The sequence below is a fragment of the Dromiciops gliroides genome, chromosome 1 (assembly GCF_019393635.1).
Source record: "Dromiciops gliroides isolate mDroGli1 chromosome 1, mDroGli1.pri, whole genome shotgun sequence".
NCBI lineage: Eukaryota > Metazoa > Chordata > Mammalia > Microbiotheria > Microbiotheriidae > Dromiciops > Dromiciops gliroides.
In genome coordinates, this window is record NC_057861.1 from 429,016,861 (window position 1) to 429,041,267 (window position 24,407).

At 39.8% G+C, this 24,407-nt stretch overlaps 1 protein-coding gene across 1 annotated transcript in view; it reads left to right on the forward strand.

The window, feature by feature from the left end:
* ARSB (arylsulfatase B) overlaps positions 1-24,407 on the forward strand; it is a 227,634-nt gene that overhangs the window by 41,187 nt on the left and 162,040 nt on the right.

A 24,407-nucleotide genomic window follows, 5' to 3' on the forward strand; every position in this document is an offset into this window, starting at 1 on the left:
ATTTCCTGCATCTAGCACAGTGCATTGCCTAGCTCAAAGCAGGTGCTTAATGAATGCTTGTTGACCGACAGTAGCTGGCATATATCAGAGGTTTAATAAATACTTGTTGACTTGACTATGTATTTTCCATCAATCAATAAATTTGTATTTATTATTTTATTTTATTTATTTAAAATAATTTTATTTATTTTATTAAATTTAATATGTGGCTCTTACAGTGTCAGGCACTGTGCTAAGTGCTAGAGATTTAAAAAAAGGCAAAAGGCAGTTCCCATCCTCAAGGATCTCACCATCTAATGGGGGAGACAACATGCAAACATAGGATTAATCTAGTGATTTGTTTATATTGCTCCACTGACACTATGTCCTCAGCTCCTTTGTAACTACTTGTTTTATTTTTTCTCAATTACATGTAAACAAAAATTTTTAACATTCATTTTTTTAAATTTTGAGTTCCAAATTCTCTCCCCTCTCCTTGAGAAGTCAAGCAGTTCAATAAAGATAACACATGTGTGGCACAGCTAGGTGGTGCAGTGGACTTTGCATCAATTCATAGAAGTTTTCCCAGGTTTTTCTGAAACTGAGATGGTAAACAATCATACATCAGTTATACATGTGCAATCATGTAAAACACTTCCATATCAGTCATTTTGTACAACAAGAATCAAATAAAAGAAAAAGAAAGAAAGCAAAAAATAGTTTGCTTCAGTCTCTATTCAGATCATTTCAGGTCTTTCTCTGGAGGTGGATAATATGTTTAGTCCTTTTGGATTTTCTTGGATCGTTGTACTTCTGAGAATAGCTAAGTCATTCAATATTGCTGTCACTGTGTACAATGTTCTCCTGGTTCTGTTCATGTCACTTTGCATTAGTTCAGGTAAGTCTTTCCAAGTTCATTTTAAAAATAATCCTTATTGTCATTTCTTATAACATTATAATATTCCATTACAATCATATACCACAGCTTGTTTAGCCATTCCCCCATTGATGGGCATCCTCTCAGTTTCCAATTTTTAGCCACCACAAAAAGAGCTGTTATAAATAGTTTTGTACAAATAGGTCCTTCCCCCTCCCTTTTTTGGGCAGGGTTATTGGGTGTTAAGTGACTTTCCCAGGGTCACACAGCTAGTAGGTGTCAAATGTCTGAGGCTGGATTTGAACTCAGGTCCTCCTGAATCCAGGGCTGGTATCTTTCCCCTTTTTCAATGATATCTTGGAGATATAGACCTAGTAGTGGTATTTGTGCTTACCATTTTTAAGGTGGCTGGCCAGGATTACAGTTGTAGTCCTGGCCCCAGCAGTCTATATAAGATCACACCAGTGGCTTTGTCTTAATCAACCTGTTAGGGTAACAATTATAGGTCTTTTCATATTTGTTAATTGAACTTTCACAAAATTGTATCTAATCTCAAGTGGTGGCATAAAGAGCAAATTATATGTACATCTAGAGGCAACTTGGTGAAGTGCATAAAGGTCTAGCCTCAGCCAGGAAGACCTGAGTTCAGATTCTACCTCTGGTATATATTTGGCTGTATGACCCTGGTCAAACTACTTATTCATTTTTATTTTTAATTTAGTAAGTAAAACTAGCATTTCCATAACATAGTATAATAAAAATATGATTGCCCTGAAACTGCAAATCTGTTATATACAATTTTCTATTCCCTTTAAATATATAATAAAGTTGTCATGTAAATTCCCCTTCCCTTTTTTCCTTCCCCCTCCCCACCCCTGGAGATGGCTACTATTAGAACAATTATATAGATATAGATGGATAGATAGATATATACACACATACATGTGTATATATATGGAAAATTATTCTATACACACTTCTGTTTTTCAGTTCTTTCTCTGGATGCAGATAGCATCTTTCTTCTTATGTCCTTTATAGTTAATTTGTGTATATATATATATATATGTATGCATATGTGTATGTATGTATGTATGTGTGTGTGTATATATATATATATATAAATAATCAAAATTACTTATTTGCTCCAAGTATTTCCAATGTCCCAGGTAATTCTCTAAGACAAGAAGTTGCAGAGTTCTTGCATTGGTGGAAGTTGTTTCCTTATATCTGGACAAAAAAAATCCCCTAATATATCATTCTCAGTTCCCGTCTTCCCCAACCTTCTCTCCCCACCCCCAATCCTTCCCTCCATTAGAGTTTCTTCAAAACCTGGCAGTTTAGCAAATGGAACTCCTGAGTTTTAAAAGGTACTTAATGTAATTTGCAGATGGAGTTCAAGACCCTCTTAAAACATTTTAGAGACTCTATGCCAAGAATGAAGCAATCTGACCATTAGAAAAATCAGCGTTTTGTTCCTATCTCTTCTGGTTTTTTGTGTGGATAAATGAGTTTCTTTTTTTTATCAGTAACTGAAGCCTCTTAAGTCAGTGTTGTCTCCTTAGGGAAAGCCGCTAGCCCAGACTGACTAACTATAACATAGATGAGGGGATCCATTGACTCTTCATGATCCCTTTTTGGGATTTTCTTGGCAGAGATACTGGAATGATTTGCCATTTCCTTCTCCAGCTCATTTTATAGATGAGGAAACTGAGGCAAACGGGGTACGTGACTTGCCTGGGAGCACACAGCTATTGTCTGAGGTTGGATTTGAACTAAGGTCTTCCTAACTTCAGATCTGGCGTTACCTAGCTGCCCCTTGTTGCCATAGTTTCTCCCTTTGCAAACATAATAGTATATTGTAAACATAAGGGTCACCTTATGGGTGTGTCGTAGTTTATGACAGCCAAGTAGCTTAGTGAATAGAGTTCTACACCTGGAGTTGGAAAATCTAAGTTCGAATGTTGCCTAGGTGTGTGACCCTTGTATAGTCACTTGACCTCTGTCTGTCTCAATTTCTTCATCTGTAAAATGGGGATAATAATAATACATCTCCCACAGTTGTTCTGAGGAAACAAGGAAATGATATTTGTAAAGTGCTTTGCAAAACTTAAAAGTGCTAGATAAATGCTAGCTGTTATTGTTATTATTAAAACCCCATCCTCCTCATTTTATCCTATGCCATTCTTTTCTAGGAACATACAAACTGTCACATAGATTCAGAAATTCTTTTGGTGTTCTTTGGTTACAACCCTGGAACCCACAATCCCAGGCCCTATGGCAAGTGTCTCCAAGAGCTAATTGCTATAACCTGAAGTATGCTACTTTAAGGCCAGCTAGGTGGTTCAGTGAATAGGGTGCTGGGCCTGGAGTCAGGAAGACTCACCTTTGTGAGTTCAAATCTGGCTTCAGACACTTACTAGTTGTTTGACCCTGGGTAAGTCACTTCACCCTGTTTGCCTCAGTTTCCTCATCTGGAAAATGAGCTGGAAAAGGATATGACACACCACTCCTGTATCTTTGCCAAGAAAATCCCAAATGGGGTCACAAAGAGTCAGTCAAGACTGAACAGGAATTGGTTTGTAAAGATTAAACTCCTGATCAGACATTTTTATCATCAGCTGTCTTTCAAAATTTAATTCCTCCTCCTCCTCCTTCTTCTTCTTCTTCTAGTATGCTTTAGGTTATAGGATAATAATATAATAATAGCTAGCATGTTAAGGTTTGCAAAGAGCTTGGAAATATGTTATCTCAGTTGATCCTCATGCAAACTGAGACTGAAAAAGGTTAAATGGCCAAGGTTCATTTAGCTGGTTAGTGTCTGAGCAGGATTTGAACTCAGGTCTTTCTGACTCTGAGTTTATCCATCATGACACCTAGACAACACCTCCATTAGAGCCCTTCTCAGATGTTATACCAAGGCATGGAAGCGCTCTTGGATTCTGAAATGTTGTGCCAACATAGCACAAGCCTTGGCAGATCTTAACAAGTGTGAAACAAAACACATTGTATCACACTAAGTATGGACTATTGACAAATATCAGTGGAGTATTAGCCTAGCTGACTTTAGGGAGGCACATTACAAGATGATGGACCACCAAGTGATAAACATTTGGGACCACAGAAGGCTTTGAAAGACTGATTCAGTAATTCAGTGGAAAGTGACGCCATGTTTGGAGTCAGAGGACCTGGTTCTACCATTTATTAATACCACTACCACCACTGCTACCACCACTACTGCCACTACTCCCAACACCACCACCACTACTACTACTGCTGCTACTACCACCACTTAACATTTGTATAGTACTTTAAGATTTACAAAAATCATTTTATATGTGCTATCTCTCTTGATCCTCACAACCACCCAGAGAGGTGGGTACTACCTAGGTGACCTTGGACAAGGTACTTCACTCACTTCTCTGGGCCTTTATTCCCTCATCTGTAATATGAGAGAGTTGAACTAAACAAGTGATATAGTGGAATGAGCACTGGCTTTGGAATCCAGGGACCTGAGTTCAAATGCCACCTTTAATGCTTCCTGCCTCTGACCTTTCAAAGTCACTTAGCTTTCCTGGGTCTCTTATTAATTCATTATTTAAATGAGGAGACTAAGTGGGCTCTGACATCCTCCTTCTCTCCCCCTTGGCTCCCAGGGTCTCACAACGAACTTGATGGAGGGAGTGCTCTAAGGGCTTGAGTCATTGCTAGACCTTTTGAAATGCACAAACAATGTGGTTAAATAGGCGTTTAGGGGCTGCCCTAAATGGATAACTTTGTTTCTATGGGGAAAATACATTTGGAATTCCAAACAACCAATTTAGAACCTTTTGGAATACAACCAGCTTGTAGGTCAAGCACTGCCTATGAACGGGAGCATTGCCTTAAGTGGTATCTTTTACAGCAAATTCAAAATGTATTTGAATCATAAATTTTAAAAATTGTGTCCAAACTCTCCTTGAGGGGATTCATTAAATTGCTAGCCAGAGTTCAACACAAACTGTTTTAAAGAATTAATGAGGAAGATTTGCCACACAACCTGAATCATCCCCTTCCTACCCTCCTCCAGCCTTGAGAATTCTACTTTTCCTAGTGTATTAAAAGCAAATTAAAACACTTTGTCTTATACAGCAACATTAAGAAAAAAAGCCACGACAATAATATTAATATGATGGGCAGTGTGGTGTAATAATAATAGCTAATACTTATATAGCATTTTAAAGTTTACAGAGAACTTCACAAACGTTATATCATTTTATCCTCACTGCACCCCATGAAGGTAGGTCTTAGTACTATCACTGTTTTTCAGATGAGGAAATTAAGTCAGGCAAAGGTTAAATGACTTGTCCAGGGTCACACAAGTGTCTAAAGTTGAATTTGAACTCAGATCTTCCTGATTTCAAATCCAGGGCTCTATCAATTGTACCATCTACTGGCTTGTAATACTGGGTACAGAACTGACTTAGAGCTATTAGCTAGAACTTGGTTTAAGCCCCATCATTTCCATTGGCTCTCTGACCCTGAACAAATCATGTAACCTCTCAATTCTACCCCCCTTCCCCCACAACCTGTTTAAGACTGACTACAAAGGAAGGAGTATTCTCCCCATGGACATGAAAGGGTCCTGACCCCATATACGTTAAGGTAACACCTCATTGCAACCCTTAGAGGCAGGCAGAAAGACTATAAATAAGAGCATTCTCATTTTACAGGTGGACTTACTAGAACTGAGGCTCAGATATGTTAAGTGTTTTGCCCAAGATCATGTAGCAGATGTGTCAAAGAACTGGGTTTTGAACTCAGATCCTTGACTCCTCATCCAGTGTTCTTTTTTTCCAAATTATGAGAAACTCAAACTTCTTTTTGTTGCTGTTCAGTCATTTCAGTCACTTCCTGCTCTTTGTGACCCCGTTTGGGGTTTTCTTGGCAAAAATACTGGAGTGGGTTGCCATTTCCTTCTTCAGCTCATTTTACAGATGAGGAAACTGAGGCAGAGTTAAGTGACTTGCCCAGGGTCACATAGCTAGTAAGGAGCTGAGGCTGAATTTAAACTCAGGTCTTCCTGAATCCAGGCTTAGCACTCTATCCACTGAGCCACCTAACTGCCCTAAGGTTCTGATAATTATTAGTATTTCATCATTTAAATGAACACAGATCTAGGTTAACCTTCTGATTAATTTCCAAAAGCTCCTGAGAGGAAATTGAAGTTGAACTTTATTTAGTGGTTTAATCTTTATGCAATCAGTCAGGTTTCAGGGTTTATCCTCCAGATTTTTTTGTCCTGTTAAGGGCTAAAGTTCTAGCTAAACTATCTAAAATATCTAATGAGTGGTCGCCGATAAATTATAAGCTTTAGCAAGAGTTAGACTTTTAAGCATTTATTAAGGAGAATAAGAATTTGGTAAAGAGAGAGAGAAAGGCCTAGATTCCTATCTATTAAAGGGAGAGCGCATTTCTAGCTCCCCTCTCCACCAGCGTCCTCAGGAAAAAGCCCCAGTCAGAGTGCCAGGCTCCCTCCTTCTTCCTCCCACAAGCAAACGTCACTTCCTGACACCAAAGAAAAGATGCATGTTCTTGCCCTCAAAGACCTTCCTTTCATGGCGGGACTTTTCTACAGTAAGTCTCCAGCAGGTGGCGTCATTCCAATCATTACAGTCCTTTGTTATACCCTATTGTATCCCCCTGGACTTATCTTGTTTTTGTGTTGTTGCTTCCCCCAGATTTTTGTTTAACTTTTAAGAACACTGCTGGGGGTTTTCTTTTTCATTCCCTCACTTCAGCTGATGGATGGCCTAACAAGACTTTTTGCCTTGCTTTGGCATTTCAGAAGCAGGGGCCCAGTCTCTCTTCTACTTCTAATTGGACCTGGACCACTGTAGTTTCCCCAAATGCTCTCGAGAAGCTAAATGTCTAGCACTTCAAATTCCACTTCAGGTTACCCGTTTCAGGAACAAACCTTTGCAATCAGTCCAGGGGTTCTTAACATGGGATCCATGGACCCCTTGGATAGGTCTTAGGGTATCAGTGAACTTAGTTGGGGGAAATATATATGCATATATGTCTATATTTACCTCTTTATTTTCACTAACCTCTAACTGAAATTTAGCGTTTGATTCAATTTTGAATATAGGTAAAAAACATGATTCTGAGAAGGGGCATATAGGCTTCACCAGACCACCCAGGGTCCATGACACAAGAAAGCTAAAGAATCCCTTATCTGGTCTGGTCACTTTGTTTTGCAGATGAGAAAACCAAAGGCCAGAGAGGTGATTATTACTTGCTGAAGAACACACCAGAAGTAAATGATAACAGCAATAATTATGGCTGATAATAGTCTAGCAATTTACATTGATTATCTCAGCTGATTCTTTTTTTTGGAGACAATTGTGGTTAAGTGACTTCCCCAGGGTCACACAGCTACTAAGTGTCAAGTGTCTGAGGTCAGATTTGAACTCAGGTCCTCCTGACCCCAGGACCGGTACTTTATCTACTATGCCTTCTAGCTGCCCCATATCTCAGCTGATTCTTACAACAACCCTGGCAAGAAGGTGGTATTACTTCACCCATTTTACAGACAAGTAAACTGAGGCTCAAAACAGTTAAGTGTCTTGGCCAGAGTCACACGGCTAATAGTATCAGAGGTGACACCTGAATCCAGGTTGACTCCTACTCTAGGGGTTCTTCCACGGTACGTTACTTACTGTTGCTGGAATCACAACTGATGATGTCCTTCTCCAAATCAAGTTCTTCCCACTACAACATCCAGTGCATCCTTTGCTAGGATGTTCTCCTCATTAAGTAATTAATTTAAATTAAGTAACTATTGATAAATGCTGCCTATGTTCATGACACTGGATGAAAAATAGTTCATCTTTGCTATGTGTGTGTGAATAGAAGCCCATATGTTACCCAAAAGGATAAGAAATTTGTAATGTTATCTGGTTTTCTTTGCTTCTCCCCCACAATAAGTCTATATTGACAAATAGATTTAAATGATCACAGGGCTCCCTTAGAATGTCTCTAGATGGGGGTGTTTGTTGATCCCCTCCCACCCACAGAGCACACTGGATAAGGCTCGACATAGTCTTTAAGCAAGCTTTCTTGAAAACCAGATAATCATGCATGTCACAGTTTGCTTCTTGGAGAAAAGTGATTGTTTGTAGACATGGTATTTTTGAATGATAAGGATAATTAAGTGTTTAAAAAAGTAGTCTTTTGTGAGTGACAGAGTACTGACATGAACGGCTTCGAGTAAATATATGTTACAAAAAGGATTATACTTCAGTGCCACTGAAACTCAAGGAACAGATGATGGCTTTCCTTTCTTTGGGAATTTGCAGATGCCAGTTCTGCCACAAAAAGCCCATATTCTCTCTCTCCTCCCTCCGCCTCCAGCTAGGTGATTTGGGATAAGGCATTGACCATTGCTTTAGATTTCAGGTTCCTCATCCATAAAATGGGATGGCATTTTGTAGGGGAGGGGAAGGCAGAATCAGAGAGAACCGCTAGAAATCTATTGCATTAATCTTGGCATGAGTTTATGAGGACCCAGACAGCTTAGAAACACTAGAACTGGGGCGAGGGGGGAGGAAAGAAGAGATATTCCAAAGGAAAAAATGATAGAAGTCAGTGATGGGGGCAGCTAGGTGGCACAGCGGATAGAGCACTGGGCCTGGAGTCAGGAGTACCTGAGTTCAAATCCGGCCTCAGACACTTAACACTTACTAGCTGTGTGACCCTGGGCAAGTCACTTAACCCCAATTGCCTCATTAAGGAGGAAAAAAAAAAGAAGTCAGTGATGGATTGAATATGGGGGAGGAATGAGAGTGATAAGTCAAAGCTAAGAAGGTGGTAGTACCAGAGACAGGATGTTAGTAGGAGGAGCTAATTTGAGGTGGGCAATTGTGAGACCAGCTTTGGTTATGTTGAGTTGAAGGTGACAGCATGACAGCAAATGGGAATAGCTAAGAGGTATTTGGTGATGTGGGACTAGAGGTGGGGTAAGAGGGCAAGACTTACTGTATGTAGCTGAACATTTTGTAACTCTTAGACTAAAGGGGATGGTTGAATCTAATCCAACAAGCATTTGTTAAGTTTATACTGTGTGTTCAAGGTTCTTAGATAGGTGCTGATACTACAAAGATAAAATGAAAAACAGGCCCTGCCCTCAAAGAGCTTATACTCTTATTGGTAGATATCAGGTAAACAGATGGATTTACACATGGTAGTTTGAAGAGAAAGAATACCCTGATGATGAGTATGATCAAGAAAGGCTTAACATAGAAGCTGGCCCATGCCCGTGCATTGAAGGAAACTAGGGATCCTAAGAGGTCTCAGAAGTGAGGACAGAGTGAATTCCAGACAAGGGGGTGGTATAATGGAAAAGTTGGTCAGTTGGTGGTTGTCCTTAGTGGTTGAAGAGAACCAAAATGACTTCACTATGTTGGGGTCAAGGTACAGTGTGTCTGACTATGGCTGATCAGAACAATATGAGCTCAGAAGGCTTTACCACAGGTCGGGCACAAATAATCCATATGAACATTTGGAGTGGAGTGTAATGATTGGCATGACGCCACCTGCTGGAGACTTACTGTAGAAAAGTTCCACCATGAAAGGAAGGTCTTTGAGGGCAAGAACATACATCTTTTCTTTGGCGTCAGGAAGTGACGTTGGCTAGTGGGAGGAAGAAGGAAGAGACTAGCGCTCTGTCTCGCTTTCATTCCTTTGGACTCTGGTGGAGAGCGGAGCTAGAAATGTGCTCTCCCTTTAATAGATAGATGAATGTAGGCCTTTCTCTCTCTCTTTACCAAATTCTTATTCTCTTTAATAAATGCTTAAAAGTCTAACTCTTGCTAAAGTTTATAATTTATTGGTGACCACTCATTAGATATTTTAGACAGACTAGCTAGAATTTTAGCCCTTAACAGGAGATGGCTCTAAATTTTTACTTCACATGATTCTTTTGAGTTACTACAATCCTGCTTTGCTCATAGAGCACAGAGCCTTCTTTGATGAGGACATGTCATGCTGGGTGGTCCTGTGCCGGTGTCTCCTATGTCTCACAATTGATTCCAAAATTCTTCAGAGACCTTGAGAGTGGTTTTTTTGTTTGTTTGTTTTGTTTTGTTTTGTTTTGTTTTTTTGGTGGGGCAGTGAGGGTTGAGTGACTTGCCCAGGGGCATACAGCTAATAAGTGTCAAGTGTCTGAAGTCAGATTTGAACTCAGGTCCTCCTGAATCCAGGGCCAGTACTTTATCCACCGTGCCACCTAGCTGCCCTGAGAGTGTTCTTGAATCACTTCTGAGCTCCACATGAGTGCTTGACTTATGTGAATCCTCCATAAAATATATTTTTAGGTACATCTAGGCATTTGAGCAACGTGGCCAGTCCATCTAAATTATGCTGTCTGTAGTAGAGTTGGAATGCTTGGCAGCTCAGTTTGAGAAAGGAACTCAGGGTCTGCTACCTTGTCTTGCCAGGTGATCTTCAGAATCTTCCAAAGTCCATTCAAATGGAAGTTTCCTGGCATGGTGCTGGTAGGCTGGCCAGGTTTCACAAGCATGCAATACATATATACATGTAGCAGCAGAAGATGGAACACAGAATTCAGGAACTGTAAAAAGTCATGAACATGAATAAATTCTTTGGGGGGGTGGGGAATGTGGCAAATAAAGACCTTAGGGCCAATGACAGAGCTTTGGGGAAGACTCACAATTAGTAGACAAGAAGAGCTGGCAAAAGAGAGAAGCAGTTGGAATGAGTGGTAGGAAGAGAGCCAAGATCATATAGTATAAAACAGTGTATTCAAAGTTCAGCTCAGATACCATCTTGTACATGAACTCTGTAGCTGCCAGTACTTCTCCCACCCCGACGTTTTGTACTGACATGTGTGTGTTGTCTCTCCCGATAGAATAGAATAAAAGCCTCTTTTTTTGGTTTGTTATTGTTTTTTGGTAAGGCAATTGGGGTTAAGTAACTTGCCCAGGGTCACACAGCTAGTAAGTGTCAAGTGTCTGAGGCTGGATTTGAACTCAGGTCCTCCTGAATCCAGGGCCAGTGCTCTATCCACTGAGCCACCTAGCTTCCCCAGAATATAAGCCTCCTGAGAACAAAGACTGCTTTGGTTTTGTATTTGTATTTCCAGCACCAACCACCTAGTAGTGTTGTTGTTCTTGTTTAGTCATTTCAGTTGTGTCTGGCTCTTCATGACCCCATTTGGGGTTTCCTTGGCTGATACTATAGTGGTTTGCCATTTCCTGTTCCAGCTCATTTGACAGATGAGGGAAATGAGGCAAACAAGGTGAAGTGACTTGCCCAGGGTCCCATAGCTAATTAGCATCTGAGCCCAGATTTGAACTTAGGAAGATGAATCTTCCTGACTCCAGTCCTGGCTCTCTATTCACTTTGCCACTTAGCTGATTGATTAATTGATTGATTGTCAAGTTAAGTTGGTTAGAAAATGAGATCATTTAGTCTAATATCTGAGTTCAGTTCATGTCGGTCAATTCACTTTCCAGGATAAAAGCCCTCTTCCAGTGTGGTGCCCAGTAATCCCAGGTAAAGTTGAGATAATTAAGTAAAGTGGGGGGTGGCAGATGATAATTGTATATTCATTACCACTTTTGGGGAGACAATTAAAAGCATGTGAATTGATTGTGAGTAGTATTATTTTCATATGAGAAATATGGCACCCCTCTCACAAACAAGTTTCCATAAAAGTTCCCAGTTGACTGGTATCGGATCAGAGGTGGGTCAGAGATTCTCTAAGATTTGCTAATAGGTGGTTTTCATTCCAGGCACATGGAACATCACTGGACTTGCCCATTTGAGAATTGTTCTGTTTCATTTTTTCAATAAAGCAGATGTGTGATAAATATTTCGTTCATCTCCTTATCCAGGTACAGGACTTCATGAGTTTTGGCCTATAGCTTCCGCACTGGAAGAATCCATCTCCTTGCTTTCCAACTAAATGCAAAACTTCTGTTTGATTCCCAGGGAAGCTGTTTTATGACTCAGGCATCACTGGGACATAGCCAATCAGCTTTCAGTTATCCCTGAGAATGGGGTCAGGGAAGGCACAGGCCAGCAACCTCCATAGATAATGCAAAAATCTCATTTTGTCTTGAGAGGCTCAAACTCCTATGTAAGCTTTTATGTTAGCTGCCAGGAGGCAGTAAAATGAACTGATGATAATTTTATCTTTTTTCTTTTCTCTGGCTGAGCTTCTGATAGAAGTGTTAATGAGCAGTGAAATGGCCAGGGATAGGAAGTTAGGGAGGGGGGAGGAGATAAGGAATGGAGTGAGACAGAGAGAAAGAGAGACAGACAGAAACAGAGAGAGACAGAGACAGACAGACAAAAAAACAGAGAGACAGACAGAGAAACAGAGACAGAGACAAAGAGAGAAACAGAGACACAGAGAAAGACCGAGAGAGACCAAGAGAGACCAAGAGAGAGAGAGAGAGAGAGAGAGAGAGAGAGAGAGAGAGAGAGAGAGAGAGAGAGAGAGAGAGAGAGAACCAGCCATTAGCTGCTAAAGAATCCAAGAGACTTGGTTCTTTGCTCTACCTCCATTGAAATCATTGGTAACTTTGCCATTTTGTGTGGAATATATTTGCCACAAGACAGTTGAGCCGGGAAAGAAGAGAATTTCCAGGGTTTGTTTTCACCAAAATTCATCCCTAGTTTCCCAGCCATGGTGGTTTTTATAAAGCAGTGACTGTGGTCCTTCTCATTTGATTCTGAGTGCCAGCTTCACCCCTCATTCAATTAGGAAAGGACTCTGAACAACTTCTCCCAGGAACATTTTTCTCTATCAGCTCTCTCCTCTTGCTTGTAGGGCCTGAGAAAAGTGTGATTAAACTCTGTGCTTGGACCTCATTCTCCCTGTGCTTGGCCTGTAAACAGGGCTGTTAGTGCTTTGCTTTCATAAGCATGAAATTCCCCTACCAGACTTAAAAAATAATAATAAAAATGTAAAAAAAGTCCCCATTGGCTTCTCCTGCTGACTTGGCAGTTTCTTCCAGAGCTCATTCCAAATTTTGTGTACAGAAATTCTGCCTTCTAGGCTTGTTCCCTTCCTACTGAACAATCTTGACCTCATGTTTTTTAATAAGTAAATATTTCTGAGACTATTGGCACCACAGGTTTGTTCCTTCTAGATTTTATTTTGTGCTCAACCACGCTAGAAACTCTATGGTCACTTTCTAAAGAACAATCCTTTTTCACAGTATAGGCCTCATCTAGTCAACCTCTCTCTATGTATAAACTCCGGAATCTAGCTTTGTTTCTATCAATTGTGAGACATAGGAGACACTGGCACAGGACCACCCAGCATATAAAAGGAAGATTAAAAAGATGTTGGGGCACATGAAAAGCAGACAGGTGGAAAATGAAGACACAGTTGACCTTAATGAAGACACACCCTCCTTAAATAGAGGTTCATGGAGGAGCCAGCCAATCAGAGGGAGGGGCCGCAGGATTGTTGGGTACTTCCAGGATATGAATTCCAGGGCTGGAGCGATTGATCTCCCAGGATGAAGAGGTCTCTGGAGTATGGTAGGAAAGTCCAGATAGCAACCCCAAGCTTTATCCCCAGTATCCTACAATTTAAATCCATAAATCTTTGTCATGGCATCGTGGTGAAGTGACTAAAGAGATGGTCTTAGATTTTCTTTTTTGTTTGTTTTGTTTTTTGTTTTGCGGGGCAGTGAGGGTTAAGTGACTTGCCCAGGGTCATATAGCTAGTAAATGTCAAGTGTCTTAGGTCATATTTGAACTCAGGTCCTCCTGAGTCCAGGGCTGGTGCTAGAGAGGATCTTAGATTAAGGAAGACCTGGCAGCTGGGAGCTTGTGGGCCAGGAGTTAAGAAGACCTGAGTTCAAATCTGGCCTCAGACACTAACTGTGTGATCCTGGACAAGTCACTTAACTTCTGTTTGCCTCAATTTCTTCATCTATAAAATGGGAATAATAGCACCCACCTCCCAGGATTGTTATGAGGATTAAATAAGTTAGCTGTAAAGCATGTAGCACAGTGCCTGGCCCATAGGAAGCCATATATAAATGTTAGCTATTATTATTATTATAAGTTCCCAAGTTTGCCAGATACTGGCTGTGTGACCTTGAGCAAGTCACTTATGAAGGATGCTATTCATTTAAATAGTAAAGTTATTATGTTATTATGTAAAAGTTATACAAAACATTATATATAAATATTGTATTATATAAAAGTTATATAGAATTTTTACATAAATATTATATATAAAAGATTGTATCATATAAAGTTATATAAAATTATTAAAATAATTATTACTTATGCTCATTCTTTGGCCAGTGCTTAAACTCTCTCAGAACTTTAAAGACCTGCAGTGTCATCAGTATTGTAGGTACTCTCTCTACTAACAGAGGATTCAACCCATGTATAAATTTAGTATGTGGTCTTCAAGAGTTCATATGGCTGAAAAATTCATCCCCTGCCACCAGTCTGGTGATGAACCTTTCTAAGCTTTTCCAGGTATTCTGACCATCAGATAACCTATGCGACACATCTTTTCTTGAAGACGGTCTAATATGGTAGGACTTAGTAAAGTTCAGTCTCTGCTGACAAAATCTTTTGGAATGCCATGATGAGGCATCAGAGTGCGACTTTGAAGATGTGTAACTTGGTACCACCTACAAGCCAACACTTCATCAAGGATACTAAAGTCGGGGCAGCTAGGTGATACAGTGGATAAAGCACTGACCCTGGATGAAGGAGGACCTGAGTTCAAATCCAGCCTCAGACACTTGACACTTACTAGCCGTGTGACTCTGGGTCAGTCACTTAACGCTCATTGCCCTGAAAAAAAAAAAAGAATGTTAAAAAAAGGATACTAAGGTCCTCAGCTTATTTTGAGGAATGAAAAGAGTGAAAGAGAACCTGAATGCGGTTACCTGTGGAACCTTGAGTGAATTTTTTCCCCTCCTTAGGTCTCAGTTTCATTGTTGACAAGGTGGAGGCACCAAAAGATAAAAATTGGATTCTGGATTTGATTATCACTAACAGGGAGGAAATGATTGTTATAGGAAAGATGACAGAACCTTTGGCGAAGTGACTGATGCCTCTCAGATGGCAACCAAGACTGTGAGGGTCCATGAGTCCATGCCATAGGAAGACTGGTTGGAAGGAAGGAGGATGAGAATCCCCATGGTAGGGACATGATAGCTGTGTTCAGATTTTTTGAAAGGCCCATCACATGGAAGAGGTATTAGATTTTTTGTCTTTGGTTACTCAGGGCAGAACCCAGAGCATTGGGTGCAAGTTGCAGAAAAGAAAAAATGTAGGCTTTGTGTTGGAAAGATCCTAGCAGTATCTCCAAAGTGGAATGGCTGCCTCAGGTGGGAGTGGGTCCCCCTTCCTTGACTGTTATCTGCCCAGGACTGGATGGTCCCTTGTCAGCTGCGAGTGAAGCAAAGATTCTTTTTGAGGGTCTAGATCAGAGCTTGGCCAACTCTACTGAGTTGAGAATGGCTTTTACATTTTTAAATAAAGTTTTATTGTATTTAAAAATGTACAAACTGTTCTTAGCTCAAGGACCATAAGAAACAGGCAGCAGGCAGAGGACCAGAGCTCGAGTTTATGGACCCCTGGTCTAGATGGCTACTGAAGTCCCATCCAGCTCTGAAATGACGTGTTCTGTGAAATAGATTCTACAATCGCTACAGTCCTTTCCGACTGCAGATCCCCTCTTCATCTGTCCTATACAGATGGATTCAGGCTGTGGTTACAGAATGAGAAACTTCTTCTCCAGGCCTCTAGAGAAGTACTTTTGGTCAGGATCCCCTTATCTTGTTTTAATGCCCTTGAGTATGTTCCTTATTGCCCACTGTCATGAAGCCCCCTCAGCTTCCTGTTGCCTTATTCATTGATTGCTGTAACAAGTCATTGATAAGTTTGCCATATCCACAATCAACTTCATTCTTTCCTCTCCACACAGTGAACCACATCACCTCTGGCATGTGAAACATCAGCAGGTTTGACATAATAACAATAACTACTCACATTTACATCCCACCATAAGTTTTGCTAAGTACTTTGCCCATAAAAACCGTCGCAAGGTGGTAGTGTGAGTATTATTAGGCAATTAGGTACCAAAGTAAATAGAGCACTGGACCTGGAATCAGCAAGACCTTGGATTTGTATGATCCTGGGCAAGTCACTTAACTTAAACCTCTGTCTCAGTTTCCTCATCTGTAAAATCGGGATATTAACAGCACCTACTTCACAGGGTTGTTGTGAGGGTCAAATGTCTGAGAGGATGAATGTCATGGCCAGGGTCAGACAGCTAGTAAGTTTCCAAGATTCAAACTCAGGTCTCCTGCCTCCAAGCCTAGTACTCTAACTAGGGTATAATAATGCCTCTCCTAGGATCAGCAGGTTGCTTAGCTCCCTGTAGTATACATATTGATTTTGTTCCCATCATAGTAAATGTGGTTCGGTAATGAAAATGCCCCTAAGGCTAATGAATTGGATTTTACAAAATTTTCAGGAACATTTAAAAAAAAATAAAAGTCTTTTCTTTACTCAAGCAAAGGATACAATTAGTGGTTCCACTGTTAGCTCAAATCCACTGTAAGCGGATAGTAGAAAATGAAAACTGTTCAGAAATCATGTCATGTTATGTTCACTGTTGCTTTTGAAAGGTAACTTAGAAAACTTTGCTAAGAAACTTTGAAGGCTGAGTTCTCAGACTCTGTCACCTAATATTGTACAGTGTTTATCACATTATAGGATCGAAACCACTTTTATTTACATCCCACCTCTGATACTAATTGTATGATATTGGGAAAGATCATCTGACCTCCTTGGCCTCAGTTTCCTTCTCTGTCCAATGAGAGGAGTAAATTAAATGGCCCCTGACGTCCCTTCCAGTTCTGTATCTATGATATCCTTTGGATTTTGCCACAGTCCTGAGAAGGAGGTAGTTTAGGTATTAATATTTCCATTTTTCAGATGGGAAAAATGAGATACAGGCACATGATAGAGTAGTAGAAATAGCACTGAATTTTGGAGTCCCTGAATTGTAATCCTGGTCCTAATAAGTGTATAAAAATCACTTTTATTTCCCTGGGCCTCATTTTCTTCATTTCTAAGATGCAAGAATTGAACTAGGTGATCCTTAACATCCCTTCTAGGTAGCATGTGAAACATTCCACACTCATAGTACCCCCCACTTTTTGTTGAGAGAAGGGAAATGTATTCCATCATGAGATTGTAATAGATCATTACAATTAACCTGGGTTTAGAAGCATTTAAAAAAATCTCATTTTTATTCATGCCTTTTATTTTTATGTTATGTTTGTTGATATATGTCATATATGTACATATATTATATATCTATATTTCTCTTCCCCGCCCATATACTTTGGGATATATTCCTGGCTGTGCAATGATCTCTAAGTAAAGGAGTATGGACATTTTGTCATTGTTTAAAGAATAAGTCCAAATTGCTTTCCAGGATGGTTAGGCCAATTCAAAGTTCTACAGACAGTGTATATAGTATGGTTTACAGCAGCATTTTAACATTGTTCTCACTTATATTATTGTAGTCATTGCATGTATTGTCCTAATGCTTCTGTTTTCTGTATGCATCATTTCATACAAATGTTTCATTCTTATGCTTCTCTGAATTTCTTCTATTTGACATATGATCTTTCCCCCTGTACCTGTGATTTTGTTTGTATAGGGAACTTCCAGTGTGGAAATTCCCTCCACTGGTTAAGATTAACCCTTTTCCTGTCATCCATAGTCTTAAGAGAATTGTCTGGTACTATGTGAGGTTAGCTATAAACCCAGCTGGTATTTTTCAGAGGCAGGACTCAGGCTTCTTCATCCCATGGCCGGTCCTCTTTTCACTATGTCATGCTACTACTGAAGTCCTAGTTTCTTCGGGTGAAAAATATATGATATTCACATCTGATAACTTATCTAGCCATTCCTCTGTCCACAGATAGCCAGATTGTTCCCAGTTTTTTACTGCCATAAAAACTGCTGCCATGTATATGTTGGTATATGTGGAATCTGTTTCACCTCCTTGAGGCATATTTCCAATAGTGAGATTGCTGGGTTGAAAGCTATGAACAGTTTAGTGACAGAGGTTGGACCCGCTCACAGCTCTAGCTGGGTATTCCCGTGCCTGTCTTCTCACAGTCCTTCCAACATTAATCATTACTATCTTTTATCATTTCTCTAATATGTGGGATGAAACCTATTATTTTAATTTGTATTTCTCATTATTTGTGATTTGAAGGCTTTTTTTTTTAAAATGTGGGGGCAGCTAGGTGGCACATTGGCTAAAGCACCGGCCCTGGATTCAGAAGGACCTGAGTTCAAATCCTGCCTCAGATACTTGACACTTACTAGCTGTGTGACCCTGGGGAAGTCACTTAACCCTCATTGCACCACAAAAAATGTGGCTGTTTGAGTACTTTTCCCACTCTAAAATGCTACTTCCTTTAATAGTCATACCTATGATGTGATGTCCTGGGTACTTGTGAGTACTAGATGCCCTTTTGTTGTTCGTGGGAGACATCAGCTACGAAAACAATGATTCTTCCTCTTGTTTCAAGGATATCATCTCACTGTATTAAATTCTACTCTATGCCACTCTGATTAATAGATTTGTTTACAAAATGTTTAGAAAGTTATTCTTTATAATAGATGGGTGCATGGTACCCTAGTGAAGAATTAGGTTATTGATCTGGGCCCTTTTGCCTTTTCCCAAATAATAATAAAAAAGATTGAGTTGCCCATATTAGCCATTTGTAGACAGAATTGCTGGGAAGCTGTGAAAGCTTCATTATTACATTCTCGGCACTTTATGTGTCAGCTCTGATTCTAGAGAAATTGAATCAATTTTACTGCTATGTATGACTGAAATACCAATGGCATTTTTTCCCCCTGCAGAAACTTATTTTACCTTTCCTTTGGTGATAGTCTCTTTGCTGAATCTATTTTCCCCGGACTTGCAGCCTTAATTGATTGCAGAGCTTTAAGCAAGGCTGGTTACTAGGTTGAATGCTGGAACAGTGATCCCCTGGCTTAGTGCACAGCCTGGGTCCATCCATGAAGTGGGGATCTTACTGAACACTGGAAATGAGAAAGAATCGTGGGCTGTGATGATCATGTGCCAGAAACATGAGGCTTCAGAAAGGAAGAGACATAAATGAGCAGCTGTTGTCCTTGGAGGCAGCTAGCCAGGCAGCCAGGACATGTTTCCTGAAGTATTTGAGGCTTTTGATAAGTATATAGAACATTAATTGGACCAAATCAAGAATGTCAAGAAAACAGCAGTTAGTAGAAACAGCTCAAGAAAAGCCTCTCCCCTTCTTCCCTCCCACCACCATGTATGTTCACCATTTGGAGACTGAGCAGTACATTCATTTGATGTGAATCTAACTGCAGCCTTTCAGGTTTTATAAGCACTTCCATTGTAAACTTGGTTATTTGGAGATTTATAATTATCTATAAAAATTCACTCAGGGATGAAAGTTGGCATTCAGAAATCTATGTTCATGAGTCTGATTTTTCCTGTTTAAAAGAGAGAAATAGAGAGACAGAGATATAGAGAGAAACAGAGACAGAGACAGAGATGTGAGAGAGAAAGGGAGAGGGAGGGAAGGAAGGAGGGGGAGACAGACAGGTAGACACCATTGTAGACATTTGTGTCAGGCAATTCCCTTTTTCTTCTCTCATGATCTCTAACCCAATTAATTTTCTTCATTGGAGCAACGTAATAGCAATAGCCAGCATAACATTTGTCCCTTTAAGGTTTGTTTGTAAGCATTTTGCAAATATTATTTTGTTCAATCCTTACCACAACCCTGAGAGGCAGGTGTTATCATTCATTCATTCATTATTTATTTATTCATTCATTTATTGCGGGGCAATGAAGGTTAAGTGACTTGCCCAGGGTCACACAGCTAGTAAGTGTCAAGCGTCTGAGGCTGGATTTGAACTCAGGTCCTCTTGGCTCCAGGGCCTGTGTTTTATCCACTGTGCCACCTAGCTGCCCTGCCAGGTGCTGGTATTAACTTCCATTTTGTAGATGAGGAAAATGAGGCAAACAAGTTAAGTGATTTGCCCCAGGGTCACACAGCCAGTAAAGAGTCTGAGTTAGAATTTGAACTCCAGGGTCTTCGCTCTATCCCCCTGAGCCATCTAGCTGTGGCACAGTGGATGATCCATTTCCCCTGCTCTATGTCTCTTCCCACCCTCTCCGTTTGTCTTCAGTTACTCTGCCCCTGGGACAGAAGCCTAGAGATCTTTGAGATTATCTAGGCCAGGGGGTTCTATTTGTTTCATGGACGGCTTTGGCAGTCTGGGGAAGCCTACAGCCTTCTTTTCAGAGTCATATTTGTTGCCTACATTCATAATCAAAGGAAATGCCGGCTTTCAGTTAGAGGTTAATGAAAATTAAAATGAAAATGTTTTTCCCCATCCAAGTTCAAAAACCACCAGAAATCTATCCATAGACCTCCTGGAGGTCCATGGAGCTCAGTGAAGAACCGAGATGTAGTCAAAGCCCCTGTTATTCACATAGTGACCCTGAGGTTCAGAGAGTATAAGTGATTAAATGATATGCCCAAGTCAAACAGTTAATGAAAGAACTGACCCTGGACCCTAAGTCTGACTCCCTGTCTATTCTACCATTCATCTTAATAATGAGCTTCAATTATTAAAAAAATATCTCAAATAACAAGAGATTTTTATAAAAAACATTTCAAGTTCAACAGGCTGCCCAAGATCCAGTGCGTCATAAAATGGAACAGCAGCATAAAATACCAGAAAGGAATTAAGGTTCAATCCACGCTACATTTACTGAGAAGCCTTCTCTCCTCAAACCCCAAATCACAAACCACAGTCCCCACGAATTACCTGTCTAATCACACACAACCATTTAAAAGGCTCTAAGATGGTTTTGAGCCTTACTCCCAAAGGATGTCATGTATTTACTATGGTGCATATATTTAATAGCAGCCCTTAAAGAGAGGTTGAAATGGACCAATGATAAAGAGCTTATGTTGTAAGGCAATTAAAATACCTGCATTTATAAAGGGCTTTATTCCCAGCCCCGAATCCTATATTGTTGTTGTTCAGTTGTGTCTGACTCTTTGTGACCCCCTTCGGGGTTTTCTTGGCAAAGATCCTGGAGTGGTTTGCTATGAACTTCTCCAGCTCATTTTATAGATGAGGAAACTGAGGCAAACAAGATTAAGTGACTTGTCTGGGGTCACACAGCTAGTAAGTGTCTGAAGCCAGGTATGAACTCAGGAAGATGAGTCTTTCTGACATCTACTGCACCATTAAGTTACGTGGGGAGGCAAAGAAAATATGGCTTCAAAAATAATGATAACAAGAATTCCTAATATTTATATTTCTTATACTTATACATAGTCATACATAGCAGGGATGTTATATTACTCACTGCTTGGGAGTAGGTTGTGTTTCATCTATAATACATGTATCCACAGCCCCTAAGACAGTGCCTACCACATTGAATGTGCTTAACAGATGCTTGTTCACTGACTGTTCAATTTACTTATATAGGTATATACTTAGAAAGGTATAAAGTATTGTACCTTTAAGTCTTTTCCTCCTCTGCTCCCCTGTATTGTGTGTGTGTATACATTCACAAATAAATTCATATGGGGGCAGCTAGATGGCACAGTGGATAAAGCACCGGCCCTGGATTCAGGAAGACCTGAGTTCAAATCCAGCCTCAGACACTTGACACTTACTAGCTGCAAGTCACTTAACCTCCATTGCCCTGCAAAAAACCAAAACCAAAACCAAAACCAAAAGAAACCTCACAAATAAATTCATATATATGCCTATATAACACATATGCACATATATTTCACATACATATATCCATATGTCCATATCCATACAGATCCATCCATATCCATATCCATATGTGTGTATATGTATACAAATCTATATACATAGATCCTCTGCAGACTATAGCCCCCCTTTCTTTGTCCTGAGCAGCAGCATCTACCCTGAAGATCAGCTACTGAGAGTGAAATGTAGATGGTGTAATCATTGTTCACACATCTTTAGCTGCTTTTACTGAGGCTTCATAAGCTCTTGAAGGAAGGATGTTGACATTTAGAAATCTCTGTTCATGAGTCTGATTTTTCCTATTCTGAAAAAAATATATAGCTTCCAGCTCTATTATTTGAGTCTTCTCACACATTTCTTACTTGTAACTAATAGAAATTTACTTGAATTATTTTATTTCCATCTCCATCCCCCTATTTTATATATGCTTTAAAATAAATAATTTTAATAAATATGGCAGATAGTTCTGCATTTGGAAACTTACCAAATTCAGTTTCTATTTTGGAAAATACCTTAGTAACACTCAACAGTTAACAAACATTATTATTTCCACCTGGGAAAATGGCAACAGCATAAGAGGAAAGGTCATGGTGAGAAGAGGGACCAGGTCTGGCTTTTGGAATCAAGAAAATGCAGGGGTTTCCTTTCACGTGGAGAATTCCTGCTACCCATAGAGTTATTTATTTATTGTAGTTTTTTAATTTTTAATTTATGAAGTAACATAAGCATTTCCATAATGTAGTAGAATAAAAAAGGTGATGGCACATGAGACTGCAAATCTATTATGTACAATTCACTATTCCTTTTAAATATATAATAAAGTTATCATGTAACTTTCTTTTTTTCCTTCCTTCCCCCCTCCTCACCCTAGACACAGCTACCATTAGACACACATAGGTAGAGATATGTAAAATTGTTCTCTGTGTACTCCTGTTTATCAATTCTTTCTCTGGATGTAGATAATGCCTTCCTTCATAAGTCCTTTGTAGTTAATTTGGGTATTTATAATAGTCAAAATAATTTATTTGCTCAAAGTCATTCTTAAAACAATATTGCTCTTGCTGTATACAATGTTCTTTTGGTTCTGCTCATTTTGCTCTTCATTTTATCATGCAAGCTTTTCCACATTTTTCTATAATCTATGAACTCTTCATCCCTTGAAAGCAGAACATGGCGAACAAAAGAGGTTTTGTAGGACTAAAGCTGAGTAAATATTTTTGTTTTCAAAAAGAGACTGCAAACTTTCAGGCAAACTTGAAACTCTTTTCTTTCTAAGTTGGATTATTGAAATGATGGCTAATGAGTTTTTAGAAAGGTAAGTGGTGATCACTAAACATGGGTATGGTTTCACTAAGAACACATCCTCCCCGACTAACTTCACTTCCTGTTCTGAGTTTCTAGATCAGGTAAATACCATGCATATATCTGGATTTCAGCAAAGCATTCAGCAAAATTTCTTATGATAGCCTTGTGGACAGAGTGGGCTGGGTGATAGTATAGTCAGTGTAGTCACTGAGCCACCATATCAAAAGAATGTTGGTTAATGGAACAAGGGCAGCTCGGAGAGAAGTTTCTAGTGCAATATTCCAGAGATCAAGGCTCTGTGCTTGGATAAAGGCAGTAGTGGCATGCTTATTGAATTTCAAATGCCAGCAAGTTGGGGAATGGGAGTCGGGGTTTAGACGTAAGAGGGAACGGTGAGAAGGGGAGAGGGAATAGCTCATATGACAGAATCAGTAGCCCAGAAGATTTCAAAAGGTGGAATGATGGGCCAGGGCTAATAAAATGAATTTTAATAAGGAAAAATGTAAATGTCTAAACTTGGGTATAAGAAAAAACAACTTAATTTGTGTAGCTTAAAGAATAAATGGCTAGATGACTGTTTTTTAAAAAAAACAAAAACAAAAACCCTGAGGATTTTATGCATTGTAAGCTCAATGGGAATCAATAGTGCAACCAAAAAAGTCAAAGCACTCTTAGCCTGTATAATTAAATTAATTAAAGGGTGGTCAGAACCAGAGAAGTGATAGATCTACTGTATTTGGCCCTGTTGGACCATGGTTGGACTTTTGTTTTCAGTTCTGGGAGTCATGTTTTAGGAAGGACATTGACAAGATAGTGTCTGTCTAGAGGAGGGCAATCAGAGGACTGGAACCCATGGTCCAGAGAGGTCTGCTGAATTAGCTGGGGGTGGTTAGCCTGGGAAAGAAAAGACTTGGGGGTGCATAAGAAGCATGATAACTGTCTTCAGAATTCAAAGGGACATTACATAGAAGGAAGTCTGAACTTATTCTGCTTAACCTCCAAAATGTAGAACCTAGGAATGATACAAGTTAAAGAGAGACAGATTTTGGCTTAATATAAGCAAAAATTTTATAAGGATTAGAGTTTTCCAAAAGTAGAACGGACATCCTTGGGAGGTAGTAAGTTCCTCCTTGTTGATTTTCAAGTAGATTCTGGATGAACATTTCTCAGAGTTGTTGTAGAGGGATTTCCTGTTCAAGGATGGTTTGAACTAGATGGCTTCTGAAGCCCTTTCCAACCTTAAATTTCTGTTATTCTGTGCCTCCATTCTTTGCTATGTTTCTGTTCAACATTTCTGCCAATGACTGGAATGAAGATTTAGTTGGCAAGTGTTCTAGGCCAGGCCTGATGCCAATGAGTCTGG